Source organism: Ammospiza nelsoni, chromosome 3 (assembly GCF_027579445.1).
Source record: "Ammospiza nelsoni isolate bAmmNel1 chromosome 3, bAmmNel1.pri, whole genome shotgun sequence".
Classification (NCBI taxonomy): domain Eukaryota; kingdom Metazoa; phylum Chordata; class Aves; order Passeriformes; family Passerellidae; genus Ammospiza; species Ammospiza nelsoni.
The window spans coordinates 82,742,301-82,749,508 of record NC_080635.1 but is presented as its reverse complement, the minus strand read 5'-3'; the positions used below and the strand labels follow the sequence as shown (position 1 = coordinate 82,749,508).

Genomic DNA, 7,208 nt, shown 5'->3' with positions numbered 1-7,208 from the left:
AAATTGGCTTTTTCTCATTTTTTCCTTGCTCTTGTTTTCTGCTAGTATATATGACAGTGCCATATGTGTTAATCATAATATTAGAAATATCACTGCACTGATATTACACAAGTTTGGCTACTTGTAATCCATTGGGACATTAAAACTTGGCCTGATGCAATTCTTGAATTGCTTACCAGTCTAAGTCTAGTCACAGCAAGCCTTGCAGCATCACAGAGTCACAGAATCAACCAGGTTGGAAAAGACCTTTGAGATCATTGAGTCCAACCCATGATCCAACAGCACCTTGGCCACCAGACCATGGCACTGAGTGCCACATCCAGGCTTTTCTTAAAGTAAAAGGAAGATGTAAGGATTCTGGATTGTTTACAATCCTGATGTATACTATTTAGTTCTGATGTTTACTATTGAGGTCTGAAATAGTTTCAGAAGTGGGAACTGGAACCCAGAGGGGGAATAACCCCTTACTGGAGTTAGTGGTAAGTAGGGCCACAATGAGAGTTTGGGAACATACTGGCTATGTCCTTCCAACTTAGTAGCATGTAAAAATACTATGTAGTCTATATGTTACCTGCATTTGGAAAGGAGCCATAACAAATTGTTAATGACATTTGAAATCGAAAGAACAAATTGTAGTTTTGCATGAAATTATTTATTTTTTCATCAAAAATAGTTTAACATTTCTTAATGGGATCTATGCATGCTACCTGCAGTCAGTCATTTTACACAGTGACTGAAATATGAGAATATAGGCATAAGAGCTGCAGTTTCTCACTTTTGCAAAGACAAAATAAATTTAGAAATCAAAGTAAAAAAGATTATGGAAGTGATAAATCAGAACATTGATATTGGTTACACTAAATACAATTGGAAACAAATTACTTAGGCATAATTATCAATATATCAAAACTGTTTAGTCTCTATCTTGACAAATTCTGTTTATGTTTCTTTAGTCAGCAAAACCAAGTACCAGGAACCTTCCAGTAGACGTCAAGGAATATCCATTAAAAATACAAAAATAGCACTTGAAAAATGAAAACCAGACTTTTACGGAAAAAGGTAACCCAAGATAACATATAGCTGATGACTTAAGGCAATATAAATAAATTCTGAGACTAAGTGCTGTGGAACTATTATTATTCAGTCTTGTGCTTGTCAGAACTACTCTCTATCTCTACAAATACCCAACCATTTGGGTTGACAGAATAAGGTAGAGCTGTGAATTTTCTTTAGGATAATGTTAACTGCAGTTTAATGAACCTGTACAAGAAATAGTGTTTAAATACACGAGTAATTTCTTCTAATGCTAAGCTTTTAATACAGAATTCTTTTTTCTGTTGATGCTGCACAGCTGGATGTCTATAGATCTCAGAAATAATATACATAAGCTCTGTTCTGCAGATATACAGTAATAAAAAGAATATACTTAGCACCACTTAGTGCCACTGTACAACACAACTTGACTTAAAATACCAGAAGTATCTGATGCTATTAGAAGGTAAAGAACATAAACTTTGTGTTTCATAAATACATTTAAAACTAGTTTTGTCATTCTTATTTTTCCTAGATTTCTATTTATCTTGAAGTTATTTTCCCCCTCTCCAGATTTAAAGTGTATTTAGAATGTTAAAAAAAACCCATTATATCTGCAATATCCACTTGGCCATTATCTTTAAGATTCAAAGGTATGATGGACTGCTAAAATCTGCTGAAGCTGTTCCATGCTGGAATGTAAATTTAACAGAAGTCACTTGGCTGACTAACACCAGAGGATCACCTAACTACGCACAGGTGGAGATCATAAGGTTCTCATAATATACATTGGAAAGTTGCTGTGATTTTGCTCCTTCCTGGGGAAAAGTCAGACCAATTTCTTGGATTGTCTTTGCTCAAGCAGCCAGGTAGGCTGGTTGGATAATGTGGGCGAATATGCTGAGTCTCTACCAGAGGGATTTATGTTTCTAGTATTCCTTTAAACTCTTAATAAAATAGTGGAATCAAACCAGGGCCACTCAGCCATGAACTCATACAACTTTTTTTTGATTGATTTAGTTTTGGAATGTTCATGTCATAGTAGAGAAAAAGCAAAATTGTATATACCAGACTGATACTCAAAAGTGAGCCTGAGAAAATACTCAGGTTTTCTTTTGCTTCATTTCTGGGTGAGTTGGAATAAGTTGTGTTGAATTTTTTGTGTCATGCTGAATGGATGTATATACATTTTTAATAGAACCTTGAGCCCTGTCAGTTGAAAAAGCTGAGATGATTCTATCCATACTGACAAATCAGAAATCATATTAGTGATCATTAAGAGCAAATAATTTTCCTCAATAAAAGCTTTAATAAACAGGAACATGTATAGTTTAAAACACCAATAGAGAAGACTATATATGAAAAATGGTTGCATCTACTGTTAGCTCATGATCATGATGTTGTCATTAGATCATTAATTCATTAAATTTATTTATTGCATTTTTTTTCTTATATTTAGTTTAATTAATAGGGCTTTTATATGCATGGATAGTCTATCATAGACATTTTTATAGTAGTTATGATAAAGAAACAGCTGTTTTAAAATTTTAGAGCACTATATATGTGTTTTTTAAAAGATAAAAAAAATAGCTATTTTATTTTATATTAAAGATGTCCTTAGTATTACTATATTAGATAAGCTGCTCAAACATGTAAGTAAGAGTAGTAGATACTTTAAAAATAGGGGGAAAGAATGGAAAACATACAAATCAGGATGCAGTAGTATTTTATTTTATCTTTATTTATGTTTGGAAGGGACTGAGACAAAACATGACTTTTATGTCTTTTATGTTTCTTTTTTTTTTTTTTTTTTTTTACAAAAGCATCTAATTAAATATGCTACTGTCTTTCAGTTTCAGCCCAGATGAGAGAGATTGCTGAAGGGCAATGAACTGTCTTCATCTCTGAAATCTCTCACTCAATTTATCTGTCAGGTCAAACATGTTTTGACAGTGAAATCTTTATTTTTGTTTTTTAAAGGAGACTCAAAGCTTGTGAGAGGTGCCAGACTGACATTACAGAAAGGTGAAGCCCTCTGTTTGTTCACAGAAGAGATGCTGCTCATCAAGTAACATCAACAGTTAAGATTTTACTAGAAAGTTCACACAAGCCTTAGCAATAAAGTACAGTTGCTTCACAATTGATTTTGCAGGTCATAATTTTAAAAACCACAACAAAGTCTAAAAGATAGTTGCTCACTACAACTAAAAGCAGCGCCAGGTTTATCAGCTTTTATAACTTAGTTTCCTACTTTATTTTTTGTGTGTATGAAGTTGTTTTCAACTTGTTTACATTTGACTACCCATTGTGCAAGGTCAATTGAGATTTTGTGCTGCCATTTTATATCTATACTGGATCTTTTTGAGATGATCTTTACCACAGTAACTCGTTGTCAGATAGCTGCAAACTGGACAGCAGTATATTGGTATTACACTAGATGGTACAGTAGGAAAAGATGGAACATGGAAGGGGAGGAAGAATAAGAAAGAAGGAAAGTGTAGCAAGCTTAAAATTCAGTAAAGCATGGGATAGACAGATGCAGAATATAGAAAATGGAAATAGAGCTGGAGAATTCAGAAATGGAAACAAAGATACTAGACAAAAAAATAGAAACACTTAAAATAAATAATAAAGAATTTTAAGTATGCATACGAGGGCACAATAAATATTTATGTAAGAATGTGCTCATTTTTGGAGTATACTTGTTATACAATATCATGATGTTCATTTTTCTTTATTACAGCCATGGGAATACATCAATATTTTTCATTGCTTGGAGAACCAATATGCATAAGTTCAATCTTTCAGAAAATTATTTTGCATTGCTAGAACCTTTTGTCTTTATTTTTGTTTATTTTTATTGTTATATTTTTTTTAATGTATAAGTCTATTGAGTAGTTTCCAAATATATATTTTATTAATTTAATTAATAAGATCCTTGTCCTTTCCTCTGAGTATTGCAGCATTCTTCTCAAACAAAGCCTCCTAGTTAATTTTTATTTCTTTGCCTCTTATCCTTTTTTACTCAATGTGTTTGATGAATATTTGTGTGTAAACCCTTTTTATCCAATCCAACACGTTTGCATTTTACTTTGAAAAGTAAAACTTCTGTGTTTTCATAGATAAGGGTTTATTACTCTATTCAAAGCACTTGGTTCAAGACTACTGCTTATTGTCCTCTGTTAGTCAAAATGCAGTTGCAGTGTCTGCCTGTTAAAGGATATGAACTGAATGTGGCCCAGCATATTTAGCCTATGTGGCAGGAGCAGAGCAGGAAAGAGCTACTGATTTTGTTAAAAGCCTAAAAAATGCACAAAATATGTTGTCTGTGTTTCTATTGGTGATGATGCTTGTTTAAATTAATTTAAATTTTAAAAAAGATTGAAAATGATGTTACAATACTTTGCTTCTTTAAAACGACCATTTTCTCAATAATCTTATAAGATAAATGTTAGTCCTTAGTGGGATAAGGTTATAATGGTTTTAGTATTGTAATTGTGATACTTTTGTTCCCTACCCTTGTTCTAATTCACTTTCATACACCAACAGTAATTTCGATTTGGCTAAATTATTTATAAGAGTTGAATGTCTTTGTGAATATGAAATTAGCATAATTCATTATTTTACTACTTTAAGCCAGACCCTCCAGCTCTTATTTAAGTAAAAACCTTGCTGAAGTGTATACTGATGCCTGAAGCAGAGTTTTGACTTGAATAAGGCCTTCAGATCAGATATTTTGTTTAATAATACATATGTAAATAATATTTTGTAGGTATTTTGATTCATAAATTAAAGAATTAGTATTTAGTTCTTTGTATATTAACACTGAATTTAATTTAAAATTAAGGAAAAAACCAAGATTAATATAATAGTAAAAGTTAGAATGGAACAAGAGTGAGGAAAGTGTTAATGACTAGTATACAAAGTCTGCAAGGAAGAGCTAAATTGGTTTTTATGTATGTAGGTTCCACCTGAGAATGTGCAAGTAGAAATTACAGCACATGCCAGTAGTACTGACTGATGTTAGATTTCCTTGCTTTTTAAATGTCTTTGCCTATTTTAAATGCGAGCTGGATTTTTCATGCAGAATGTGAAGCATTTTGCATTTGATTCTGAACATGAAACCATTTAATGTACTTTTTGATTAAGGGGTGGAATGGTGAGGTTTTTTGCTTCGTTCTGATGTGGCTGAAATTTCAATGAACTGTTTGCTTAGGATACTGATATGATTAAATGATGATGGGAATCCTGTAGGATTCAGTAATCAAATTTTTGTCATTATTACAGGAGTAACTCATGAAATGCCAACATCATTAAATCAGTTTCAACTGAAAATTTAAATCCATTTGACTTAGCTAGTGTATACTACCAACACTCCTTTTTTCCTTTTGCAACCAAGAAAGAAATGCAATACAACCACACGGATTTTCTTGTGAACACTTATGGAAGCAATTGAAATAAGTCTGTTTATGTATGTATTTTTATTAGAATATATTTATTTTCATTCTACCTTAAATAGTAATTTGTCTTTTACAAATTTGACTTAGAATTGACTCATTTTTTAACAGTGCTGGAAGAGAAAAGGCACCTCTTAGGGGTCATGCAATGAATTCCCTGGCAGAAAATTTGGTTTCATCAGAAATAGTGTGTGCTTTATAACTGACTTTAGCAAGTTGAATAAAATGATACCACATATGCTTTATGAGATAAAGATGAATCTGAAGAGCATAGCTATGTCAGAATTTCTCTGTCATTAATCATTTGTCTGTGTGTTTATGCTTGAAAGAATGCCTACACTGATTCTATGTACTTAATTCAATGAATTGAGAAAGAGAAGCAGGTTTAATTTTAAAGATAGCACTGTCACTGTTTTGACTATGTGAACATGAATATATCCACAGAAAATTATTGTTGAGACTGAGACCGGGGAAGGGCTATGCTACTTGATGCTGAGGCAATTTATTAGTTTACTCAATGATTCGAAAAAATTAGTCAGGATTCACAAAGGAGATTTATGATCATAATTATAGCACGTACTTTTTAAGCATGGTGTTTTCAGTCACGGTTTTAGTCTCAGCATGGTCATTTAAGCCTTCTGTAGAATGCATATGGAAAATAGGGAATCTCAGACTGTGATCCACAAAAACCTGAATTCCAGGTGTGCGTCATCTGAACTGATAAGGGCAAGATGGGCGTTACAAGTCCTAGCCCTTAGTATGAATAGATTTAAACTCAGGCTTTATTACATTGTCCTAAGACACTGAGTTGTAGGAGTTGGTCATGAATATTTTCCACTTACTTTTAACTGAAATTATGTTCTCATTGTATGATTAAGTAAATGCCCACTATAGCAGGAAATACAACATAATGGTCCCTTGGGCTGGGAACTAACTATTGGATTCAAGATAGTCTTCTATTTCATGTCTCTTTTGCTGTAGCCCACCTTGCCTACCACTATTGCTACAAGCTGAACTCACTGGGATTGCATTTTCTGACATGAGGAAAGGCAGAGCCCCTTATGCTATCTCCTTGTACTTAGGAGATTGATTCCAGCAAAACTCGAGTCTTGATCTCAAACTTGAATCCAAAGATAGAATTTGGCATTCTGTATTTGTGTGGTATAACTGTGCATATTCATGCACAAATGCAGATATAACCATACATATTTATAGCAAAAATTTCAGTTATGATTCAGCATATTCAGACATATACTACTGGCACTTTGGTTGGTATATTTCTGTAACTCTTAGAAAAAGTGGTAGGAATGGCATAGAAATAATTAAAACCCTTTAAAAAATGTATGAGTTACTTGAAAGAATTTGTGATTGCAGCAGTGAAAGTAAATATTATTTATTCATGCATTTTCAATGGGTAAAATTCCAAGTGAAACCAATGTTGAAAATGCTGATAATGGGATTTCAATTAAATATTCAGTGGATTAACTGCTATATGCTTTTTGGCATAGGTTGAAGGGGATACTCTGTCTCTGAGGATGTTCAGGAAAAGTTTTAATTAAAAACACAGTTACTGCTTTCTGAACAGAAGAATTCTGGGTAGCAGGCTAAAAGAAGTACTGCAAATTTGGGATAAGTAAATGCATATCTAAATGTAAACATAAATTAATATAGAAAAAAGTAGTACACAAAGTGCTATTACATATCCAGCATAAATAAATC

General features: G+C 32.7%; 1 long non-coding RNA gene across 1 annotated transcript; it reads left to right on the top strand.

Moving 5' to 3' along the window:
* The first annotated feature begins 1,777 nt into the window (after window positions 1-1,777).
* Window positions 1,778-3,172, top strand: LOC132070572 (uncharacterized). Its single transcript, XR_009418021.1, has 2 exons — window positions 1,778-1,901; window positions 3,013-3,172. It is a non-coding gene; the product is annotated as an uncharacterized LOC132070572 (long non-coding RNA).
* Window positions 3,173-7,208: the final 4,036 nt, after the last annotated feature.